Source organism: Vidua macroura, chromosome 36 (assembly GCF_024509145.1).
Source record: "Vidua macroura isolate BioBank_ID:100142 chromosome 36, ASM2450914v1, whole genome shotgun sequence".
Taxonomy (NCBI): Eukaryota; Metazoa; Chordata; class Aves; order Passeriformes; family Viduidae; genus Vidua; species Vidua macroura.
Window position 1 is genome coordinate 402158 of NC_071606.1, and position 24656 is coordinate 426813.

The window sequence follows — 24656 nt, forward strand, 5'->3', positions numbered from 1 at the left end:
TGACTCCATGACTGCAAAAGGCTGATCAATTGCTTTATTATATCATCTTATACTGTATTATACTGTACTTCTTAAGAAACTCAGCAACCCTTACAGCCAGTCCGATACAGCTGGGACCTAATTGGTCAATCCATCCAAACACCACCCAGTGTCCAATTACAAAATCACCCATTGGTAACCAAATCTCCATGACACATTCCACATGTGCACAACAGCAGGTGCAACAAGTGGAGATGAGAATTGTTTCTCATGTTTTTCTCTGATCTTCTCCCAGCCTTCCCCAGGAAAATGCCTGGGAAAGTCTGTGCCTGCTCTCTGTGGCCAGAGAGCTGCTGCCACAAGCACCGCAGTGGCAGCCCCAACATTCCCCTCTTTGTTACACTGGAAGGGTGGCAGCCCCAAATGTTCTCCTGTCTTTGACCCCACAAGGATGGCAGCTCCAACATTCCCCTCTCTATGACATCACAGCCGTGACAGCCCCAGCGTTCCCCTGACTGTGGAACCAGAGCAGTATCAGCCTCAACATTTTCCTCTCTGTGACACCATAGATGTGGCAGCCCCAAGTTCCCCTCTCTGTGACACCACAGCAGTGGAAGACCCAGCGTCCCCTGTCTGTGACACCGCAGCTTTGGCAGCCACAACATTCCCCTCTCTATGACTCCACGGTAGAGGCAGCCCCAATATCCTCCTCTCTATGACATCACAGCATTGGCAGCCCCAACGTTCTCCTCTGTATGACAACAGAGCAGTGGCAGCCCCAGCATTCCCATGTGTGTGATACCGCTGTGAGGCAGCCACAACATTCCCCTCTCTGTGACACCACAGCCCTGGCAGCTGCTGAGTTCCCCTGTCTGTGACACCACAGCTGTGGCAACCCCAACCTTCCCCTCTCTGTGACACCACAGCTGTGGCAGCAGCACTAGATCAGAAGCAGCAGCCGTGGAACAACAGGGGAGCAGGGGAGGAGCAGAGAAGGAGCAGTGGAACAGTGGTGGATGAGCAGTGTTGGAGCAGCAGTGGAGCAGTGGTGGAGGAGCAGAGGAAATGTGCTCAAACAGCACAACACAGCTTTTGAGCAGCAGTGGAGTGAGCATGGAAAAGGTGGAGCAGTGGTGGAACAGGAACTACAGCCATGGAATAGAGGTGGCACAGGCCCCGCAGCTCTGGAGCTGTGGGACACAGAGCGGCTCCGAGCGCTGCAGGAGCCGGCCCCGCACAACAGAGCGATCCCTTCAGGCTGACCCAGCACGGGGGCAGAGGCAGGAATTGCTGCTGGGCTGTGGAAGGTGTGGATCGAGTGCATTGAAGGATGACCTGGGGGTTTGATCCTGCTCATCGTGGCTGCTTTTGTGCTGCCAGGACGGTTCCAATTTGTCTGAACTCATGAACTTAGAAGGAACTTGGGACAAAATTTTTCAAACTGCCTTCTTTACTGCAGGGAAACACATCCGGGGAGAAGTTGCATGATTTCTGATTTGGAACCAATGTGGGTCAGTTATTGGCCTGTGGTTTTGTTCTAATGCAGGCACACTTTCCAAATTACTGCACTTCAGCGTAAGAAACGAGGAACGTGCCTCACCCTTGGGATGTTGACAAAGGGTGAAGAGCTTTTTGTGGTCCTAGTGCTAAAAAAGCAATTGGAATTCTTTTCCCTCCTTCCCCTTTTCTTCCTCTCTCCGGGAATGAGCCTTCAACTCTTCCTGCAGGTCTGCTTCCCATAATCTGCTCTGGACTTGGAATGTGCCAGATGAACAGAGGGAAGACAGAGATTAATGGACCATAAAAACTTCAAGCTTTCTCCTTGTAGCCTCTGAAGTTCAAGGACTTGGAAACTTCTGCTTTTTCAGCTGTTCACCACATGCCACTCCTCTAACTTTTGCCCGGCCATAAAACCTTCCTGTGGCCCTGTTTGGGAATTGCCACTCATATTTTTCAGGAGAACCACAGTGGGGGTCAAAGGTTTGGGTGCTGAAGCCTGTGGGAGCCTTGCCTGAGTCACAGAGAATCCCAGTGTCCCTGGGTTTTTTTCCCAGGAGTATCCAGATATTTGTCCCAGGTTCGAAGAAGGAAAAAAGAAGTGGAGAAGTGGTTCCCGAGACATGTCCATGGCTGCGATTCCTGTTTCACATAAGTGAAATTAGTGAAAGGCTCCTGCTTCTCTCTTTCCACAGGGACACTGTGGATGCATCCGGGATCTCTGGTGACCCAGCTGGGAAAACATTTCAGGCCACTGCCTTGACTGTTTGCTCTGGAACTTGCCCAAGGAGCCGCAGTGTCCATGGGCAGAGATTTTCGTCTGCAATGTTGCTGCTTTGTGCTCCATTGATGAGAGAGCAGAGTGTCCCCATGGGGGATTTTTGACTAGATGGACAAGTGCTATGATGTCATTGATGTGCTGAAATCATCTTGAAAAGGAATTGTGCAAGACTCCGCAGTGTCCTAATTGGGGAACTTTGGCTGAGGCTTTGGCTGAACTTTGGGCCAGGCTTCCTTGGAGATCAGTGCCAGTCAGGGGGATGGAACCGGATGGCAATGGACCCCGTGCTGACAGCCCCAGGAGAACGAGCTGGACATTCATGGAGGCTCCCAGTGTGGGCAGATTGGCCCCCCAGCTTTGGGGACCCCATGGGAATGTCCCTGCTTCCCTCAGGGCTCTGTCTCAGTTTAGCAGAATCTGTTCCTATGGCTGTGCAGCCTTTCAGGAAGGATGTGTTTTCCCTCTCGTTTCCAGCCACTGTCCCAGTCACAGGGAGTCAGCCTCTTCCTGCTCTAAGGAAAGGTGCTGGTGGCACAGCCCATGTGTCACCCCCGGTTCTGTCTGCAGCACTGGCGGCTTGGACATGAGGAGGTTGCATGGGGAACCTCCCTGTGGTGAGGAAGCTCAGGTACAGATCCTGGAAGGAAGCCCAAAGGCCCCAAAGCATTTCTGCAGGAGAACTCCTGCTCCAGTGTCTGTGAGGCAGAGCAGAAGGGCTGCTCAGACTTGCCACCCTGCTCTAGGCAATTCTGCTTGGCAGGAACAAACCCCACAGATCCCTTCCCTGAGCAGCAAGAGGCCCTATGTCCATCCCAGCATCCAAAAGGGACAGTCAGGGCCCCTGGCACAGGTGGGATCAGTGGGCTGGCACAGCAGCCCCAAGGCAGCATCAAGGATGTGTCTCTGGTGGACACTGATGCACTGTGCTTGGAAACCCCCATTCCAAAGGGGCAGAATCCATCCATCTTTCTGGAGGCATGACAGGATGCCACAGACTGTCTGTGCTGGAGACCTAGGAAGGTCTCACTGGGAAGGAGTGGCCAAATCACCCTCGTGGGACCGGCACTGAGTCTCCATTCATCCTTGGCAGGGATGTCCAGGACCCATTCAGGAGCCCGTGGGCTTTTGTCAGTGATGCCTTGAGATGGAGAAGGTTCAAGAGCTGTTTGTTTTGCCCGGGACCCCCCCAGGATCCTTCCCTTGTGGGGTTGCTGTTGGGTCCAAGAACAGCAGGTGGCCAGTGGGGCCGGGACAGGGCAGAAATGACAACATCGCATCCCCTGGGACTCCCCGGTTCCCTTCCAAGAGCTGATCTGCACCCGGAGAGAAAAGCATTGCTCAAGAAGTCTCACTCACCCTTGAATACTCCCATCTGACCAGGGCAAAAACCTAATGGAGAGTGCCTCCAGCCCTGAACCCCCTCATCGACAGTCTGAGGAACCAGGAGCTCAAGGCTGCAGTGTGGACACTGATGACTGGATGATTTCAGGATCATTCAAGTGCTGGCAAATCAATTGTAATAAACTCTAAATCACTTGGAATAAAAGTAATCTTTGATACTTCTTGTTGGTTTGGTTGTGGGGGTTTTTTGCCTTTATAGTAGTTTTCACATATTGTCCACAAAGAAAAGCCATTCCTTGTGGCATTTCTCATTTTGTTTCTCTCCCCCTTCCCTGTAGTCACAGACTGTGTCAATGAGGGGCTGCGCTCATGGTGGCTTTAAAGGAACTCAAGGATCTCCCAGCAGAGTTTTTTGCAGAGATGCCCCTTTTGTTGCCTTCTCTAGAGCTGCAGCAGCAATGTCTGTGTGCAGAGCTGGGGGCAGATCAGTGCTGGCACAGCAGCTGTGCCCAGCAGCAGCACTTGGTGGTGCCAGTGCTGCTCCTGTGCCACTGCCCGGCTGCCCTGGTGGCCCTGGTGTTGCTGCAGGGCCTGAGTGCTCTCGGGGCCGGGCACAGTCCTGGGGGTGGCAGTGCCAGGGCTGCAGCAGGGACAGGCCATGGGCACTGCTGGGGCAGCGCTGACGCCTCAGGCCAGGGCCTGGGGGCTCCAGGCTCCTTTGCCCAGGCTCTCTCAAGAACACGGCCAGGCCAATGCTCAACAGAGAAAAACGCCCATGAGCAGCCCCAGGCTGGCCGTGGGCAGGCTGGGGGCAAACAGCATGGCTGGTGCTCAGCCAGGGCCCTGGGGGAGAGGGGAAGGAACAGCAGAGCAGGGGCTGGTCCTTCCCCACTGTGCTGGACAGCCCAGGGCAGTGTCCCAGAGCGTCCTCATGGAGCTGCCAACATTATCCCCCCTCTGCAGCCCTGGCCTCTTCCCCAGCTCACAGAGGTGCCACATCCTTGCAGGCACAGACACAGCAGCACTGGCTCAGGAGCCCCTGTTTGCATTGCACAGAGCTGGTGGGAGCACAGCCATGCTCTTGGTGTGGGGACATGAACCTGAGGGAGCACAAATGCCATCAGCCCCTGAGGCCAGGAAGGGCTGGGGCATGGCAGGGAAACCACTCAGCTTTGTCCTGGCCTCTGCAGTCAGTCAGAAAGTTTGTTCCCATCAGCTGGGAGTTTCACCAACGCAAAGGACGTTGTCTTTATGGCCTTTCCCCTAGGAGCGCGGGGGAAATGGTACCAAGGGAACTTTGAACTTTTGAATACTCTTGGCCTCTCTAAATCGAGGCAAGTGACAATTGCAGAGACTTTTTCCACAAGAGCGCTCCTGTCATCTGTGGACATTGTACATATGTTCCCCAGTAGGGCCAGAAAACTGCATAACCCAGAGTAGGTGTAGTGTTGTTTCCTTTTTACTGCCTTTTGTTGGTTTTTATTATGTTAATTTTGTATTGTTATATAGTGCTCTTTTTTTTTGTACTGTCTTATATTTTTTTTAATAAATTATACCACAGCTAGGGACGTAGGGCAGCCACAAGCCAGTTAGGTAGCTGACAGCGAGTAGGGACAGAACCTATTATTTCATAACGTGTCAATTTACAACCAAATTGGACCACTTCACCGGACTTGTCCAAGGTGGACGGGCCACCTTTACTTAACCTTTAAAAGGAACATATATTCTATATATGTGTTCGAAAAACAGCCAAATACCTCGTCATCTAATTAGTGACGCACATGAATAGATGATCGAGATTCCCAGTGTCCCTACCTACTGTCATGAATAAATTCGGTAAAGTTAAGATAGTTGAAATAAGCTGATAATTGTTAGACACCTTTATTGTACACCATATTCACTCCAGTTGTACCCTTGTTGTAATACCCCCCCCCCGTTACTTCCCCCACTGTTGAATTGTTGTACCCCCTTGTGTTAATACTCCAGTTGTACCCCTTGTTACTTCCTCCACTGTTGAATCCCTTTATTGGTACCCTTATTGAGTCTCTCGGGTATTGCCTCCGCTGCTCCCAAAATGGCGGCCGGAAATAGCTCCGGTAATATGCAAATGAAGCTAGGCAGAAGAAGACTCCACAAGAGGCCCTGGAAACAACGAGCCGACATGGAGATTTAGAAAATTAAGTGACAAGACTCAGTGGGGAAGAGTCCCCCTGTACCATCAACCAGGTTTTGGAGATCACCACCATCTAAAGGTAATCAGACTGAGATGAGGACCCTAGTCAATGAGCCGGGAGGCGTCTTCCTAGGCACGCCCGCGAGGACTGGAGTCCCAGTTCTGCTGCAAAGCAAAACTGATCACCTCCTCCTCTGCATCGCCAAAGGGAGCAGCAGCAGTGTGTGCGATCCCTCAGGCTCCCACCCAGAGCTGATGACTCAATAAAGGCCTTTAACAGGAGCTGGTCTCCTGGCCCATTTCTATCACCTACTATCCAGTGAAACCACAGCCAAGGGAACGAGCTTGGCGGAATCAGCGGGGAAAGAAGACCCTGTTGAGCTTGACTCTAGTCTGGCGCTGTGGAGAGACATGAGAGGTGTAGAATAAGTGGGAGGCCGGGCGCGCGCCGGGCGCGGCGGGGCGACCCGCCCGCCGGCGTCCTGGCCATCGGTGAAATACCACTACTCTGATCGTTTTTTCACGTATCTGGTGAGGCGGGGGAGCGAGCCCCGAGGGGGGCTCTCGTTTCTGGCGCCAAGCGGCCGGCGCGCGCCGGCCGCGACCCGCTCCGGGGACAGCGGCAGGTGTGGAGTTTGACTGGGGCGGTACACCTGTCAAAGCGTAACGCAGGTGTCCTAAGGCGAGCTCAGGGAGGACGGAAACCTCCCGCAGAGCAGAAGGGCAAAAGCTCGCTTGATCTTGATTTTCAGTACGAATACAGACCGTGAAAGCGGGGCCTCACGATCCTTCTGGCTTTTTGGGTTTTAAGCAGGAGATGTCAGAAAAGTTACCACAGGGATAACTGGCTTGTGGCGGCCAAGCTTCTCCTCACAGGACTTGTGTTCCAGACCCCTCAGCAGCCCTGCTGCCCTTCTCTGGACACTCTCCAGCCCCTCCATGTCCTTCCTAAATTGGAGACCCAGAACTGCACATAGCACTCGAGGTGCTGCCCAACCAGTGCTGAGTGCAGGGCAAGAATCACTGCCCTGCTCCTGCTGGCCACAGCATTCCTGATCCAGCCCAGGAGCCATTTGCCTTCTTGGCCACTTGGGCACACTGCTGGCTCATGCCCAGCCTGCTGTCCATCAGTACCCCAGGTCCCTTTCTGCCTGGCAGTTGTCCAGCCCCTTTGTCCCCAGCCTGTAGTGCTGCAGGAGTTGTTGTGGCCAAAGTGCAGGACCCGGCACTTGGACTTGTTCAGCCTCACCTTGTTGGATTTGGCCCCTGGATCCCGCCTGTCCAGGTCCCTGTGCAGAGCCCTCCTACCCTCCAGCAGATCCACACTCCCACCCAGTTTGGTGTCATCTGCAAATTTGATGATGGTGGACTCAGTCCCCTCATCCAGATCATCAGTGTAGATCTTCAAATCCACGCTGGCTGGCTCTGATCCCTCGGCCATCCTGCAGGTGCCCTGTGATGGCACTCAAGGTGATCTCTTCCATAACCTTGCCGGGCACCGAGGTCAGGCTGACAGCCCTGGAGCTCCCCAGCTCCTCCTTCCAGCCCTTCTTGGCGATGGGCTCACATTGGCACCTCCAGTCCCCTGGGACCTCCCTGCTGAGCCAGGACTGATGATAAATGATGGAGAGCAGCTTGGGGAGCTCATCCACCAGCTCCCTCATCCCCCTAGCATGGATCCTATCTGATCCCATACACCTGTGAGTATCTGAGTGGCTCAGCAGGTCCCAACTGCTCCCTCCTGGATTACAGGGGCTGTTCTGCTCCCTGTCTCCAATTACCAGCTCAGGAGAACACTTGTCCTGAGGACAACCTGTCTTCTTGTTGAAAACTGAGACAAACAAGGTGTCAAGTAGCTCAGCCTTTTCCTTCTCTTTAGTTACTTGATCTTTAGTTCTCTGTGTAGGAACTGAGCTTGTGACCCCTTTATCTTTAGTTATATTCTCCACTGCATCCAATAAACAATAGAGATTCTCCTTCTCCCTGGTTTTGCTAATTTTTTTATTAAAAAAAATTATAAAATATTTTTTATAAAAATATGTTTTTTTTACAGAAGCCACTAGGTTTAGTTTTAATTGAGGTTTCACCTCTCTAATTTTCTTTCCATATAGCCTTAAACAAAGTCCATAAACACTTCCTGAGTTGCTGGTCCTTTTTTTCCCTGTGTTCCCAAAAAAGCTGCATGGGCAGCCTGGACAGTCATTTTCCTCACTAGCTCATCTTTTGGCACGCTGGGACAGGCTGCTCCTTCCCCCTTCAGATTGCTTTCTTGAAATGTCTTCATCCTTCCTGGACCTCTTTCCTTTTAAGGCTTGATTCCCTTAAAAACACCTGGGAACTGACTGAGGCTGCCCTCTATGCCCTTGTCCAGATCAGCAATAAAGAGATTTAAATGACCAGGCCCCAGTCCTGAGCTCTGGGGACACCCCTGGATGTGACTCCATTCCTCAGCTGCTCTGAGTGCCAGGACATGGCTGAGGGAAATAGTGGGTGGGGGTAGGGACAAAGTGGTTTTGATTGTCAGCCATGAAGGCTCTTGATTTTCATATCTGTTCAGACTGCATTAGGAGGTGCTGGGGATCAATATCAATTGGACATTGCTGATATCAATCTATAAACAGGAAGAGAAAACTTAACAGGACAAAACTATTCTCTCTTCATTGCTTTCAATATATTAGATTCACACTGAATACAATTCTGAAATCTGTCTAATTAACCACAGAAGAACTGAAGACTTGAATTATTCCCATGGGCTTCTCTTGTTTGGGTGTTTTGAACAAATGTTTATGAGCTTTTCTCACTGAAGTCCTGAATTGAAGAACTCAAGAAAGAAGAGGCCTGTGGAGTAGTAAAATCCATCAGCAACCTCCAAGTGGCTGAGGATGCATCCTCATCAGAGCAGCAATGAGCAGAAATGGGCAGAGCTTTGTGGCTGCCCCAGCTCTGGGATGGGCCCTGGGCCTGGAGCAGGAGCAGCTCTGGAGGGCCCCAAGGCCGGGGCTCTTGTGCTGGCCTGGGCAGATGGGATGGCAGCAGGGGCTGCAGAGCTCTCAGCACCTGAGCCCGAGGGGAGCAGGGCAGCCAGGGAGCCTCCTTGTGCCTTGGCCAAGCCCCTTCCCCCATGGTGGGGCTGAGTCCTGGCTGAGCTGCAGCTGCTGCTGTGCCCTTGGCAGGGGCTGAGGCCGTGGGGCCAGTGGCCAGAGCAGCCTGGCCTGAGCAGAGCTGTGGGGCCAGAGCCGGCTGGGCTGTGCTGGGGAGAGGCCCTTGGTGCTGCACAGAGCTCAGGGCAGCTGGCAGAGCTTGCAGGGAGCTGGGCTGGGCTGGGAGAGGCTGACAGAGAAACCATCAGTGACCATCTCAGCCTGGCTGAGCGTGCAGGGGCAGGAGAGCGTCCCTGGGGCTGGGCAAGCAGAACTCGGAGGCACCAAGGGCACCAACAGCTGGGAAATGGAGTGTGGAATGTGGCTCACTCCCTTCAGCCGCTCCCCCCGCTGCCGTCCCGCCGCAGGCTCGGCCGGGGCCGGCCCTGAGCAGCAAGGAAGGAAGGCCGGCAAAGCAGAAGGCTCGGCGAGAGCCGAGGAGCAAGCTCCTTGGGAAAGGGAGGGCGCTAAGCGTGCCCGCCCTGCCTCTGCAGCGGGCTCTCGCCCTGCCGGCCGAAGGCCCCGGCTGCCTGGGTGTCGGCCCGCTGCCGGCCCTCCCGCCGCTGCCGCTGTGCGAACTGGCTGAGGAGAGACTGGGCCGGGGGGGAAAAGTCTGCAGGCGGCGGCAGGGAGTGCGATGGGGGAGGGCGGGGAGCGCCCAGCCATCGATGGGCGGGCGGCTGCGACAGACAGGGGCAGGGCAGGGCAGGGACAGGGACAGGGACAGGGACAGGGGCAGGGATTTCTTCTTTCTGCTTTTTTTATTTGCCCCAGCTATGGTTTACAAATGATGAAAAGCCATTGCTGCTGCTGCTGCTGCCAGCAGGAGTGCACTAAGTCAAACAGAACCCCCCAGGAAGGACGCAGCTGTCCAGGCCCCTGGCTGCAGGGAGGGTCTGAGCCTGGTGTTAATACCAGAGGAAGTGCAAAAGACACCTGCGTGTGGTGTGGGCAGCTGAATGATCTGCTCTGCCCGGTGGCAGAGCTTAAGGAAGAAGTGGAAAGGCTGAGGAGCATTAGGGAGAGCGACACAGAAATAAACTGGTGGAGTTACAGCCGTCCAACCCTGAGAGAAGCTCAGCAGGAGCCAGAGGAGCCCTGCCCTTCTTGGCATCAGGCAGAAGGAGGAGACCTAGGAGACAGTGGGGAATGGAAATGGGTCTCTGCTGGGGAGGTCATAAAATTCCGTCCTGACCCCCACCACCTACCCAGGTGCCCTGACAGAATAGGTATGAGGCTTGGCTCCAGAGGCTCTGCCAGATGACACTACAGAAAAAATTCTGCCTGGAGAGTCTCCCAGCTGCACTTGCTCTGTCACACAGATCACAGCCTCAAGCATTAAGAGGAAAAGAAGGGTAGTGCTAGTAGGTGACTCCCTTCTAAGGGGAGCTGAGGGCCCTGTAGATCGACTGGATCCATTCCACAGGGCAGTCTGCTGCCTCCCTGGGGTCCAGGTACAGCAGGGATATCACCAGGAAGTTCCCTAATGACTAAATGAACTTCATCTGTTCACCACTGTCTGGGCTACAGTGACCGTGAAAGAACAGAGTTCTCAATATTCGGTGAAACAAGGAAGGGCATCAACAAAACTTCCACTCTGGACTTCTGGAGGGCAGATTCGGCCTGTTCAAGAGACTGATTTGGCGAGAACCCTGGGAAACAGCCCTTAAAGACAAAGGGGTCCAGGAAGGATGGACATACTTCAAGAAAGAAGTCTTGAAGGCACAGGAACAGACTGTCCCTGTGTGCTGAAAGGCGAGCTGACAGGGAAGACAACCAGCCTGGATGGGCAAGGAGCTTCTGAAGGAACTAAGGGAAAAAAAGAGGGTGTATCACCTTTGGAAAGAGGGTGAGCTGTTGAAGGATGTTGCCAGGCCATGGAGGAAGAAGATCAGAGAGGCAAAAGCCCAATGAGAACTTGAGAAAATCCAGTCATTGCAACCAACCTTTCCTTGCCAAAATGCCATCCTTGGTTGGAGTAGAAGTGGAACTGGAATGCTAAGTGCTGAGCTCCTGAAGCCAGCAGGGACACACACCTGAGAGCCAGGCATGGTTTCCTTGGCCTAAAGCACTCAAAAGCACCAACACCCCCCTGAGGCCACACGTCAGTTTTAGCCGTGGGCCGTGTATCTCACTGAAATGGATCTGTCAGACCAACCTCCTCTTCTCTTTATTCTCCTCTTCCTCAGTAGGAAAAGCCTTCCACTGGAAGTGGGCCGTGACGTTACTCCTGTTTTTAATGAACATGGTAGCGTGGTTGGACATGGTGATGAAAGTCGTCTCAACCTCCACGAAATTTGTGCTCAACCCAACACGGACAGCTCCAGCTTCTCCGTGGAGCTCTGTGTGGATAGTTTCTTCACCTGGAACAAAGCAAAGGGGAGTCTTTGCTCAGCTCAGTTGCTGATGGAAGCACAAGGACCAGAGCAAACTGCAGGTCAGAGGAGAAAGTGTCACAGCTTTTAGCTGAATGAGCAGTTCCATGGATCAGTACATTTATCACATCCTGACAGCTCTGGGGGTACAGCGTGAGGATGTCCTGGGCACCTCCTTAAACACCTGATTTCTGAGAGTGTTTGTGCAGATTTGGCCCCAAGGTGACAGTACGTACAGAGAGATTTGTCAATGTGCTCCGGTGACCCACTCAGATCACCGGGATTTCTGCATCAAAGTCCTTCAGGTGACGCTGAGGAGCCCAGTTCAGTCCTGGCTTGCCCAGGGTCTCCCCTGGGCATCCCACGGGACTCCTGTCTCTCCTGATCCCTTGGATCCCTTGTTGCTGACCAGCAAATACGCCTGGGGGCATGTGGGCAGCAAAAGGAGGCCCAGAGGAACAAGTGGAGTGACAGCCCACAGCAGGAGGGGACACAGGTGAGGAAACACAACCAGCCTGGCTCTGCAATATGACAAACCACTACAAAATGAACACCGTGAAAATCATCATCATCTCCCTGTCCAAACCCACAGCTGCCTCAGTCGTGAAATATTTTATCTTGTTCTGATCTCAAAACCCAAGCTGGAGCATTGCAAATTAAATAAAAAAAGGGACAAAGCAAAGATTAATAAGTACAGAACAGCTTCTACATGAAGACTGAATGGGATTCCTCAGTCTAGAAATCAAATGCGAGATAGATGTGAGATAGATGATTATGACAGATGTTTGCAACAGCTTGAACAGCCTGGGAAATGGGGACAAGGAAAAATTTGTCTTGATTTGTCACCAAACAGGAACTCGAGGGCCTGGAAATGTTATTAGACAGAAACTAAATATATGTGGAAGGGCAACATAGAAAAAGAGTCTGCAACAAGCCAGTGGAGAAGCAGCATACGGGACAGAGGTGTGCAAGAAACACATTGCACTGGAGAGAGTCTGATGGAAACCTCACACCTCGCATACAGCACTGCCCAGGAATAAAACAAAACTTCACCCAGGCACAGCCTCACGGTCGTGCAGAATCAGGGTTCCTCCTTCCTCCACTCAGCAACTCCCAGCAAAACAGGAGTGCAAAAATCTTAGCCCTGTTAGAGGGGATCCACTTTATCAAGCCCCTAAACACCAAGGGGCTTGATAAACACAACAGAACAGTTGATCACACAACAGAAAACAGTTATCAACACAACAGTTGCTAACACAACAGAAAACTCTGTTTTCTTTGGGGTAAAGCTGGAACAGGGGAGGGACCTCTGGAGGGAATGGAGGATGGGACAATCCCCATGGGATGGGACAGGGAGTGATGGTGGAGAAGTGTCCTGTGCCCCGTGCAGGGCCCAGCACTCACCGGTGTTGCAGCACAGCCACCCGGAATGGTCACCGGTCGTCAGCGGGTGAAATCCCACTGTCACCCGCATGCTGTCGCCAGCGCCCAGAGTTCCCGTGGTCGGAACCACGGAGAAAGGACTGCAACACAAAGAGAGGGCAGCAGCTGCAACGCTCTGCTTCCTTTTGTTGCTCTTTCCCAGCCCTGTTATCACCCAAAGGTGTTTTGCACAAGGACAGATCCTCACCTCTGGGTGCTCAGCTGGTAATGAGCTGCCCGGTTACCGACATTGCGAACCAGCAGAGTCTTCTGGGTGCTGTACTTGACCGGACAGGCCGAGAAGTCCAGCTGCTCAGGGAAGGTCAGGATAGCTCGGCCACCAATGGCCCGAATTGGCACAACTATCCTTTCTTTTTCAGTCAGGCAGATGAGCTGGTGGGAATAATCCTGCAGGAAAAGAAACTAGCTCAGCACAGGACATTTAATGCCATCCCCATGGCAGAAGAAAAACCGTTTCCTATAACCCTTCAAGGGCATCAGTTTACCTATTCCACCCTAAAATGAACACTAACTTCTACTAATATGTCGCATTTTAAAGGCACCAGTGCACTTTGCAAAACCTATCTCAGTGGCATTAAGCTCTTGTGTCACTTGGGTCATCCGGAGAACTGCCCTAGGCCACCATAATTTTTACTCCAAATTTTAATGATGTTAAATAATTCCTAAGTCCCTTCTAAGGAACATGGAGCTAGGGAACTCAGGACATTCCTCTTTAGGTTTCTGTATTCCCACTGTTTGAGAATAGGGCAAAGTGTTAAACTGACTCTAAGCAGCAAAAAGAAGATGAGGAAACAGCTGCACCCAAAAAGCTCCTGCACCTCTGGCCTGGTGTAGAAACATCAGTTGGCTCAGAACTGCCCTCTACCTTTGCCTCTCCAACCGAGTCAGGAGAAGAACAGCGCTAAGAGGTGGCAGCATGCTGTTGGAAAGAGCCTCTGTTTTCCTGCAAGGCTTCCTCCCTTCCATGCCATGTCCTAAACCCTTCTGTATGAACAAGCCTCCGGATCACAGCACTGAGATCGCACTTGCCAGGGCCCCAGCACCGCTGTTCAAACCTCCACACAAAAGCACCTTTGGCAGGGAACGGCTGCCAGGTGACAGAGCCACCAGAGTGACAGGCATGAAGACAGAGGCACAGCAGTGTCACTGCTCTGGGCTCACAGCTCTGCCTGCAGGTTGTGCCTGACCTACACCAGCTCTTTCAGGGAGGTGACCAAGTCCCCTGCAGCTCACCAACCTCCTGCTGGCTAAGGGCACCTAGAGCCCAGTGTGCCTGTGCCAGGCCGGGCTCACGGGCACAGCACATCCTCTGCCCTGGCCCTGCAGCTGTACCACGGTCACCTGTGCTCTGGGCCAGCACAGCTGCAAGGCTGGATGTGAGTTTGTGGGTTCTAAGTTGGGTAACTTTTTGGGGGCTCCCCTGCCAGGGGAGACGTATTGGACTTTTTTGCTCTTTAGTTTCTGTTTATTGTTATCTTATCAAAACTTTAGGACACTGTCTGTGCTTAGACTTTGTATGTGTGAAAACAGCACAAGAATGGTTAACAACTTTGTGCTGCAAGGTCTTTTGAAGTTTAATCAAAAACTAAACTACCTAATTAAGAAGTGATACTCAGATTATTTCTTTTTCTAACTTAATAACTGACTCTTAAAAACTTGCAATGTAGATTTTTTTAACTTAATTACAAGATACTACTTAAACTTAAGAAAAAAGAGGAAGAAGATGAGAGAAGAAAGGAACTTGAGACACCACCTTGTATCTTCTATTTTGAACCTATCTATAACACACTAAAAATCTTAAAACTTCAATTTCTTACTCATGTGACATACTATACTACTATCTACAATTTTTACAGTCCGTTTCACACTTTTGTGGTTCCTGGTTTACTCTGAGGCTTAGGAGGCCTTCTCCATGAATGAGGGTCAAAGTCAGTGTTTTCTTGGGAGTCAGAGCACCCCAGGGCAGACAGGGGGATATTCCCCTTGCCCGGGGTTCCCACAGCTGGAGAACAGAGGGTGTGGAAAAGCACCGTCTTTGCTCCAGCCCAGGGTGAGGCAGGGAAGCTGTTGCCAGTCAGGAAGGAGGAAAGCTCTCCCGCCTCTTTGTTCCTCTAGTGTTTTCCATAATAATGAAATCCCTTCCACTGTACCTAGAGATGGCGGAAGATCTATCAAGGCCCCTCTGTCACTTTCACTGTTCCCTGCGCATCTTCCCCTGGGAAGGCTCAGGAATGCGCAGGGAGGGGAAGCAGAGCCTGCCAGGCCCGGGCGCAGTGCCTGACAGCACGTGCCAGGCTGTGACTGGCTGCAGGCTGCCTGCCCACGGCCTGGAGCCAGGCTCACAGCATGGAATGTGGGGGTGCACAGAGCGCAGGGAGCACAGTGGCTTTGGAGACAATCCTGTGCTTTGGCTCCTCCAGTCTCACCTTGTTCTCCTCGGGGGTGAAGCGGATGCGCACGGGGGCGGACGCGCCCGGCAGCACGACACGGTACGCGTCGTTGGAGCACGTGAGCTGGAAGTAAGGCGAGCTCTCCATGGAGACCTTCACCACCTGAGGAAACTGCAGGAAAGACATGAAACCATGGTTTTGCCACTTGTGGAAACAGCACGAGAGGAGACCTGTCCGTGCCCTGCTGACATCCCTCCTTGACCCCCTTTCCAAAGCACTTTCAGCTGTGGAGGTACAGGCACAGAATTCCCAAGGGTGAACTCGAATCCCTTCTCTCTGGGTCCAGCATTTTGGCCAGGGGCAGTAGGGCACTGCCTGGTGGGAAGGAAGGGCCGAGCAGGTCAGCACCAGCAGGATGGAGACAGAGCACCTGAACCAAGTCATCTGCATATTCAACAGGCCAAAAAACTTGCTGGCTCCTGCCTGCACCCAGCCATGCAGTAGTCGTGTTCCAGAGGGGGAATGTGCTGCCTGAAAGCAAACTAGCACGTTATCCTGGGGGAAGGAAGAAATTCCCTTCTAGCAGATCTGGTTTGGGTAGGGCAGTTCTGGGGATACAGTCATGCAGGCAGACCAGCAAGAGAGGAGACCAAACACTGTGGCCTTACTGGGAATAAAGCAAACCTGAAAACCAAAAGGAACACAGCAAGACAACCCCTAAAATGAGGAGATGGCAAAGAGAATTTGAATGGGCAGAAAAGCAGCAAGGAAGAATCATAAAACCATGGGAGCAATCAGCTTGCCAAAAGTGACGGAAACACAGACAGGCTGTGCCTACCGACTGTGGGCTTCGAAGGCATTTTCTGCCTGGAGAAACATGACCAGCACCGACTCACAGTGTGGTTCCAGTATCAATAGCCAGTCTTGTCTCTCCAGGGGTTCTTGCTGCCTGTGCAGGCAAGCTGGGCTGCTGGGCATTCCTGCCTGCAGCCAGCAGGCCAGGTTCTGCCCTCTGGGACACACAGACACAGCAAACATGCATTTTCTAGCACACAGATATCAACCCCCGAGCACCAAAATGCTCTCAAAAAGTCTAAACCAGATGACTTTGACTCCCTCCCGTCTCTTGCCATCAGCCTACTCTTGGCACAAGGCTCATTTGAGAAAATGTTGCCCTGACTGAAATTCAAATGGTCTCAGTTTTCCTCTTTACAGTGGAACGCAACTGCTGACATTTTTCAGCTTTTTCCCTCTCAACTCTCTTGGGAAACTGCAAAACAATCACAATTTCTTCAAGTGACGGTGAAAACCTCCAGGAGCACATGGCTTTGGATGTGCTGAGGTTCTCCAAAGGGAAAGCAGAGCACCATGGTGCTTTTGGAAAACCTGAGCAGAGCTGGATGAAGCCCAGCAGGGGCCTGAAGTGGCACCTAAAGCCTCCTGCTGCTTCTGCTACCTCAGCCTGATTCCAGGGCTGTTTCAGAAGACACTTCCTGCAGTGCCAGTGCCATTAATGAGAAGTGATTCCAGCATAAAGTGGAGAAGACTCAGCCCCTGAGCTTTGACTGTGAGCTGCACAAAGGGAGCCAAACAGGCTGAGAGAGGCAGAGGAGCCAAGATTAAGCAAGGAGACACAGGATGTGGCACACACTCAAGGCAAGGCATGAGAGCAGGTAAGAACTGCACAGCCCTCAACACTCCTATCAATCCAGAGCTTTCAAGAGAAGGCAGCTCCTCTGGGATAGATACCATCAACACATGGCCAAAATCAGGGGACAATTCCCAGCAGAGTAAGATTTCCACCACCTTGCAGAACAAAGGTGCTGAGACATTTTCTGGTGGATGTGCTGCAGCAGATAACTTGCTTTGCTGTACACTCTGGGAATGACAGCACTCTTCTCTTCCAGCACAGTGTTAAAGCTCCACACCCCAGCACTTACCTTGTCTTTATTCATGATAGACAGCACCATTTCAGAGACCTCATGGGTGACAAAGTTCTGAAATACCACCTCTGGTGGGGAAATCTGAAACAAGCTCTGCTTCAGGGGAACTGACGACAGCTGGAGAGGCGAGAGAGAGCAGGGAGAGGTTCAGCTGCTGGGAGGAAGGTTCATGAAGGATCCCTTACACTGACCCCCAGTGAAGTACAGGCTCGGGGTGAGCACGTCTGCCCAGCCCACACTGGGCAAACAGTGGCTCACCCACCTCTGCTCTGAGCTGACCAAGAGCTGCTGGGCCACACAGAGCAGGCGCAAGGCAAGCTGCTCTTTTGGGGTGTATTTCTCCAGGTTTCCTTCTCCAGAATGCCAGGCAGCACTTACCTGAAGCACAGCCCTGGGCCCGTGTGGTCACAGAGCTCTGGGGCACTGCGTGAGCACTCGTGGAGTAAGTAAAACCCACAAATTTACATCAGACTCCATGGGAAACGATTTTGGGATGTCCTTTACTCTGAGACAGGGAAACCAAGGCCCACACAACTGCAAATACCTTTTTTGATCTAGAACTTCAACATCAGTAAGAAGAGAAGAGTACCAGAGGAGGTGAGAGAGATAAGGTGACGTTTTGCTGCAGCCAAAAGGTTATTAAGTGAAATCATGGAATGTGTTGGTTCTCTGTGTTGTTTGTGGTTTGAATTTGTTCAGGTTGGTTTGTTGGGTGTTGCTCAGAGAGGGATGGGCTTGAAGACCTGACCAAAAGGAAGCAGAATGAGAGGGGAGGAGACAGAAGAGCTGGCAGTTGGACAGAATGGAAGTTCCCAAGTACCCATCCAAGGGGAAAGGGGACAGGGACCGCCCTGGCCGGCTATAAAGGGGATAGAAAGATTGCCATTTCCTCTGAGGGTGTGTTTGTTTGTCTCCAGGGGGAAGCAGCCATGCCCAGCGCAGCTGAATCTTTACTAAGAAATAGTTTTCTTTTGCTTCGATGATTTTGTCCCCTTTCATTGTATTTAAAAGTTAGTGCGTTTCAAACAGAGGGAATGCAAAAATAAAGTAACACAGAAGTTAGGAAAAAGACAAATGAGGTGAATGCTGAATGAGGATAAGGTTCAGTTATTTTCTCAGCAGCTTGGGTGAAAGTAGAGTTGGTATCTCCTTTTTCCATGTGCTTTAAATGGGTGCTTTCTTGTGATTATTGCTATCTGACATGATACCATTGTAGAGGCATGTCTGGAATGACACAACAACAGCAAATGCTTCTGGAGCAGAGACATTGCTTTGAGAAAACTCTGCCCTGCTTTGTCTGCCTTCTCCAGCCACACTGCTGTCACTCCAGAGACACAAGCAGGTCTCCTGTGTGACTCCACAGGAGGCACAGGCTGCTGAAGGGAGTGGCTGCAGCACCCTGTCCCTCAGTTGTGCCCTTCCCTGAGGTGTTCCCAACGCCCCTCTCCAGGGCAATCCTTACCCAGTGTCTTACATGTCTCTTGCTGCCACTTTCCTGCTCAACAGCCCACCTCGCTCACCTACCCCTTTGGACTGTGCTTTAGACTGAGCCAGTCCTGCCAGAAAAGCAGCTTTAAACACACCTCTAGGTAGGCACTGATGCAGATAAAGCACATCCGTTCCCCTCTGCCCAGGGCGAGTCCCCTGCACATCTGGCAGCCTGCAAAATCTAACACCCCGTCAGGGTCCAACGCATTGTTCCACCCCAAAGCATTCATGCCGTTTGTTTTGTTAAATCTGAAGTAGTTACTGCAGGTCCTCGGCCTTCAAAGGCCAACGCTGCCACTCTGGAGGGAATCCCGTGACCCCGAGCATTTGATGGCGACCACACCAAAGCAAGAGGTGGCTACTTCAGCAGGAGAATGGCAAATAGCAACTTTGTGCCTTTGTGTCCCCAGCCTTCCCCCCACTGTTTTAGCAATTTAGGCAGCTTCAGCAGAGGTTATTTGTGTTGGCTCAGTGCAGATCAGGACTCCCAGTCCACCACTACCAGCAGTTTGCACTGACAACAGGACCTGGACACTGAGGTATTTTGCTGGAGGCAAGCCTGTCACAAGCACACACCCTCTTCAAACTTCACATCAAACAGAAAGGAAAAGAGCAGGAAAAGGCTACCTTCTGATGAGGCTCACTCTTGTCTAGAACTGGGTTAATGCTGGGCAGAATACTCCTCCTGGCTTCGATCTTCTTCTTCATGCTGAAAAACTTTTCCCACAGGGACTTAGAGGGACGCAGCTGAAAGCCAAAAATAAACCAGCGAGAGCCTCAGAGATGGGCTTGTTCAGAAAGGCTTGGCTTGAACGAGTGGCACTGGTGAACAATTTGAGAACACATAGTCTAGGACAGTCCTGGAAGCCCTGGAATTTTCCTGCTGAAATACTTAGCACCAATAAATTATTAGTACAGAGTGCAATACACATACTCCAACCACATGGCCCTATCCCATTAGCTTCTCCGTGATTTAATGTGACATCTTGGGGGAGTTCTGCTCTTTGGGCATTTGTTTCCTCTTTAGTTTCATTGGGTTGAGGCAGTGACCTTTTCAGAGAGTGGGGAGGAGCTCTCAGAACTCCCCTAACCCCATCCCTGCACAACACTCAGAACTCCCAGCAAGGAGATGTCGCTGCTGTGTGAGTCCAAGAGAGGCAAGAAAGGAACGTTGTAGCAAGAGTGAGGTGCACAGGAATGTGTCCAAGTTTTCCTTCTCTCTGTTCATCAGCATTTGTTTTCTCGGTCTGGGCTCACGGGCCCCTCCACAGAAGAAAACAGAGGGATCTCCTTGACAGAGCCTCAGCAGTGGGGCATCTTCAGTCCAGTGAGCTCCAGACCCCAAGGGACCTTTGTGGCCCTGACTCCAGCGCTGCCTGCAGGGCTGGATCTGCGCCCACACAGGAGATGAGAGAGAACAGCTGGCTTGGAACCTCTTCTAGCTGGGACCAGCCGTGTCTCTCAAGGCTTTGGGCAGAGCTTGAGCTTCCCCCCACCAACATGCCCAGGTGCCCAAGGGCAGGTTGGTGAGAGCAGCACAGGTGAGTGCCCAGCCTGACAGAAGGAATTGCTGTGGCAATTCTAACTACTAGATATCTAACTAACTAACTAACAACTTGTGACTTTGTTTTTGAGAGTCTAGCCACAGGTGGATCTGATTGGTTATTAGGTTCAAACAATTGTCACTAGACTCTAATTAAGTAATCACTCTAGGTGAACAATTTTCTAAACACAATCCACATAGGAAAAACAAGGAGCAGAAATAGAAATTGTTTTCTCTTTCTTTTTCTCTGTGCACCTGGATGAAAAATCTTGAGAGAGAGAGAAATGTGCTTACTACACAGCACAGGTGAGTGCCCAGCCTGACAGAAGGAATTGCTGTGGCAAAGGGAAAGGGAGAGAACACACGCTCCGGGCTTCAGCTGCACATTGCTTTAACTTGGCTCCGGTGGCACAGCCAGGCAAGAGCCTGAGGCAACACACGGCGTTCCCTACTGCACCAGGACAGCCCCCACCAACAGGAGCAGGGCACAAAGAGGTGGGGAGGGGGTCTGCAGCTTCACAGCGCTGCTGGACAACAGGGGCAGGGAGAGGAGGGACGCGAGGGGAGTTTCCAGCCTTAACACAGCCCCAGGGGCTACTTACAGTAAAAGACTTCAGCATTTCCCTGGACCAAGGACGAGGTGTCGGTGTCTGTTTTGGGAATCCAGAAGCCATTTTGAAGGGAGGATATCCCAGATGAGTGACAAAGCCTCAATGAAACTGGAAGGAGCAACAATGGAACTCTGAAAATCCAGAACCCAATTCCTGGCAGATTCAAGGCATATACTGGTGCTAAAAATTTTATAGCATTTGAATGTAGCTAAATGCTTGATTGGTGTAAGTAGCTAGTATTGTCAGGCCTCTAGTTGGACTTTACTGGAACTATATGGCTATGTTGTGCAATTCAGAGATGGATCCTACTGAGACCGGGAGCTAAAAATCTGAACATTAATAATAGTTAGAAGAGACCAAGCTGTAGCTTAAATATTAAATACTTAAAAAGAGCTAGAGTGGATCTCCTCTTCTTTAGGCTAAACCACCCCTGCTCTCTCAGCTGCTCCTCACAGGACTTCTGAGAGACTGGAATGTTATGGCAAATGGCTTAAATATTGTTATAAAGGACTTTCTGCCCATTGTGACAAAACTGTATAAAGGAGCTGCGACCACCCAAGCCCACCCTTCCCTGAAAACGCCTCCTGACTGCAACTTTGGACTGTGAGCTAAGCTGCCTAAGGGAACTCAGAACAAGCCAAAGGTGACACTATTGTCCGGTTATCTCAGGTCTGGGGAGAAGTAAACAAGGCTGAGGAGAAAAACCTATCCACAACAAAGCCAAACCCAGCAGCTGTCCTGAAAATCAGCTCTGTCTGGGTTCAGGGTGGGGAATTCATAGGCACAGACTCGTCTACTGAGGCCAGGTTTGCACACAAACCTCCGATCAAAGACCTCCAAAGTACCCCCAGACCCATTCCAGAGGCCTTGCACCAGGTGACTGCAGGGCATGCAAAGTAACACAACAGATCTGAAAATCCAGAACCCAATTCATGGCAGACTCCAAGGATATTCTGGTGCTAAACATGTGATATTATTTGAAAGTAGCAATAGACAGAGGCAGACTTGCCCCGCCCCAAGGAGGTACCTGGGAGGTCCCACCTTGCCCAAATCTGCCTTAATCCATTGGAGTCTTACCTTTTGCGAGACCTCACCACAGAGAAGACCAGAAGAGGATTTTATGGTATGCTGATGGGATCTATGGAATGGTGACATTTTTTACCTAATCTGTCTCTGTCACTCTCTTTCTCTTCCCTCTTCCCAACCCCCCATTCCCCCCCCCCCCTTTTTCTATTTCTTTCTCTCTCTCTTCCTCACATTTACTGTTACATAAAATCCAGACTATTGACTTTGGCATATGGTCTCGTTTGCAGCTCAATTCAGAGGCATCTCCCTAATAATTTTAATAACCAGATGATAACAACCCACTGAAACTTGACCAGAACTCTTTCACCTTTAAGCAGTTTAAGCAATCACTATAGGAAAAAAAACTATAGACTAGCACATTTAGAAAATGTTGCATTTCCTCAGTGAAAAAAAAGCACAATCAGTAGACCATATGTCATTCATCCACTCACTGAACTGCTGCACCAGAAGACTGGCATTATCACATCCTGTACTTCCCTTTGGCATTCTCTTTCAGAGCCCAGATGAGACAAAACCAAAAAGTTCAACTTGAGTCAATCTTTACCTTCAAAGGAAATTCAGGACTCCCGTGCAGAGACCAATGCTCTGCAAATTCAGGAATCCTGTGCAGAGAGCAATGCTCTGCAAATTCAGGAATCCCGTGCAGAGTCCAATGCTCTGCGTTTTGAGGAATCCTTGGCAGAGACCAATGCTCTGCGTTTTGAGGAATCTTTTGCAGATACAAATGCTCTGCGTTTTGAGGAATCCTTTGCAGAGTCCAATGCTCTGCGAACAATTCGCTTGTGAATGGCGAGTGTAGCCGCCTGCACGAGCCCAGGCTGGCACAAGCAGCCAGGAGCGCGGTCTGTGGCCACTGAGCTGTTCCGCAGCACAGCAGCCCCGCACGTCACAGCCGCCGCCGCCGCCGCGTTCGCGGTTACCAGGCACCCACGGCACCCGATCGTCGGGGCCGGGCGGGGCCGGGCCGAGCCGCAGCGATTTTCAAAGGCGATTCTCACTTGAGCTACTGACTTGACTTTGGTGCTTTCTGAAGAGTTTTTCTCCAAGTATTTAGGAAAGCTTCAAATGTGGTGATAAAGGCACCCCTGGCAGGCCTATCCATTGCTCTTGGGGTAGCACTAGTATTCTACCCTGGCTGGAACACCAGGAGGGGCTGAGGGAGCTGGGAAAGGGGCTCAGCCTGGGAAAAAGGAGGCTCAGGGGGGACCTTCTGGCTCTGCACTACTCCCTGACAGGAGGGGACAGGAGGGTGCTGCGAGTTCAGGAGGCGCCGGAGCGGCGTGGCTCCCACTGTCCCCTCTTCCACAACTCCCTACAACTCCCTTCTTCCTCTCCACGTCCCTGCCCCCCCATTTCTGTGACCCTGAGACCCCCCTGCACTCCCATTCCTGAGAACCGAGACGTCCTTTTACCCCTTTGCCCGGCCGGCACTGAGACGCCCCTGTCCCTCGGCTGTGCCCTGTCCCTCGGCTGTGCCCTGTCCCTGTCCCTCGGCTCTGTGGCTGGGGGTGGCAGCAGGACCTGGGGCAGCCCTGGGGGAGAACAGCCCTGAGCCCCAGCTCAGCCAGTTCCCCCAGTTCCCCTCAGGTCACTCCCAGCCACTTTCAGTTACACTCACTATGTTCCCAGTATCATCCTGGTCACTCCCAGGATGATCCCAGTTGCTCTCAGTGGCCCCTAGCATAGACCCAGTCACTCCAAGTATGATCCCAGTATGAGCCCACTATGATCCCAGTCTTCCCCAGCATGGTCCCAATCAATCCCAGTTGCCCCCAGTGTAGACTCAGTCACTCCCAGTTGCTCTCAGTGTGTTCCCAGTCACTCCCAGTACAGTTACAGACACTCCCAGTACATCCCAGATGACCTCAGCATACTCATAGTCATTCCCAGTCACATCCACTCAGCCCAGTAAGGTTCCAGTTTCCAGCAGTATGATCCCAGTCACTCTCAGCCACTCCCAATCAATCCGGGTTGGTGCCACTATGATCCCTGTTGCCCCAGTTCTGGTCCTGCTGGGTCCCAGTGTGCTCTGATCCTGCTCCCTGTGGGTCCCAGTCCTGGGTGCGGTGTGTCCCGCTGTATCCCGGTGTCCCAGTCCATCCCAGCCTGTCCCAGTCCACGCCGGTCCCTCCCGGCAGCCGCTGCCGTTTCCCAGATCCTGCCCCTCCCGCCCCCGGAGCTGCAGCCGGACGCCCCCCAAGATGCTGCCGGGGCTCGGGGGCTTCGTGTTGGGCTTCGTCTGCTGGGCTGGGGCTCAGCTTCCCCTGCGGGAGAAGGGGAGGAGGGTCCGGGGGTCGTGTCCCCCCTGGGAGCGCGTCTGACTCCCCCATGTCCCCCCATGCCGGGGTCACCCCCTTTTCTCTCCCCAGAGTCCTGCCCCAGCTCCTGCTCCCCTCTGGGAGCGGCTTCGGGGAGCCCCCCTGGGACCCCGTTGGAATCCCCATTCCTGGGGTCCTGCGGGACCCCCCCGCAGCTCCTTCCCCACTTCCAGGACCCCCTGTACCCCCTTATCCTGCCCTGACATCCCCTGCACTCCCTTTGCCGGCTCTCCTCCTCTGGCAGCCCCTGGATCCCCCGTTTCCCTGACTCCGGCCACCCCCGGACCCCCATTCCCGGCCAGCCCGGGGCACCTCACCCCCAGGCCTCCCTTTGCTGGGAAACCCGGCCTGGGCACGGGGCTCTGCAGCCGCTCTGCGATCTGTGATCGCCCCAAGGAAAGGGAGAGAAGAGCGAGAGGCACAGAAGGGGATCGCCAGCCAGGGATCGCAGTCCCAGCGCCCGCTCCTGCTCCGCCGGGGCTGGGAGCCGCAGCCGCAGGAAAAAATGGATCCGCGGATGGCGGGGCTTGCCCCGCTTCGGGCCGAAG

The 24656-nt window shown here is 52.5% G+C and overlaps 1 protein-coding gene and 2 long non-coding RNA genes across 3 annotated transcripts in view; 1 reads left to right on the plus strand and 2 right to left on the minus strand.

Moving 5' to 3' along the window:
* Positions 1–24656, plus strand: part of LOC128821200 (zinc finger protein 208-like) — a 1118338-nt gene that overhangs the window by 379319 nt on the left and 714363 nt on the right. The window lies entirely within an intron of this gene.
* Positions 11186–13012, minus strand: LOC128821218 (uncharacterized). Its single transcript, XR_008441046.1, has 3 exons — positions 12917–13012; positions 12691–12809; positions 11186–11274 (listed from the first exon to the last, which is right to left on the minus strand). It is a non-coding gene; the product is annotated as an uncharacterized LOC128821218 (long non-coding RNA).
* LOC128821223 (uncharacterized) lies at positions 17163–22430 on the minus strand. Its single transcript, XR_008441051.1, has 4 exons — positions 22335–22430; positions 20696–20812; positions 19178–19297; positions 17163–17179 (listed from the first exon to the last, which is right to left on the minus strand). It is a non-coding gene; the product is annotated as an uncharacterized LOC128821223 (long non-coding RNA).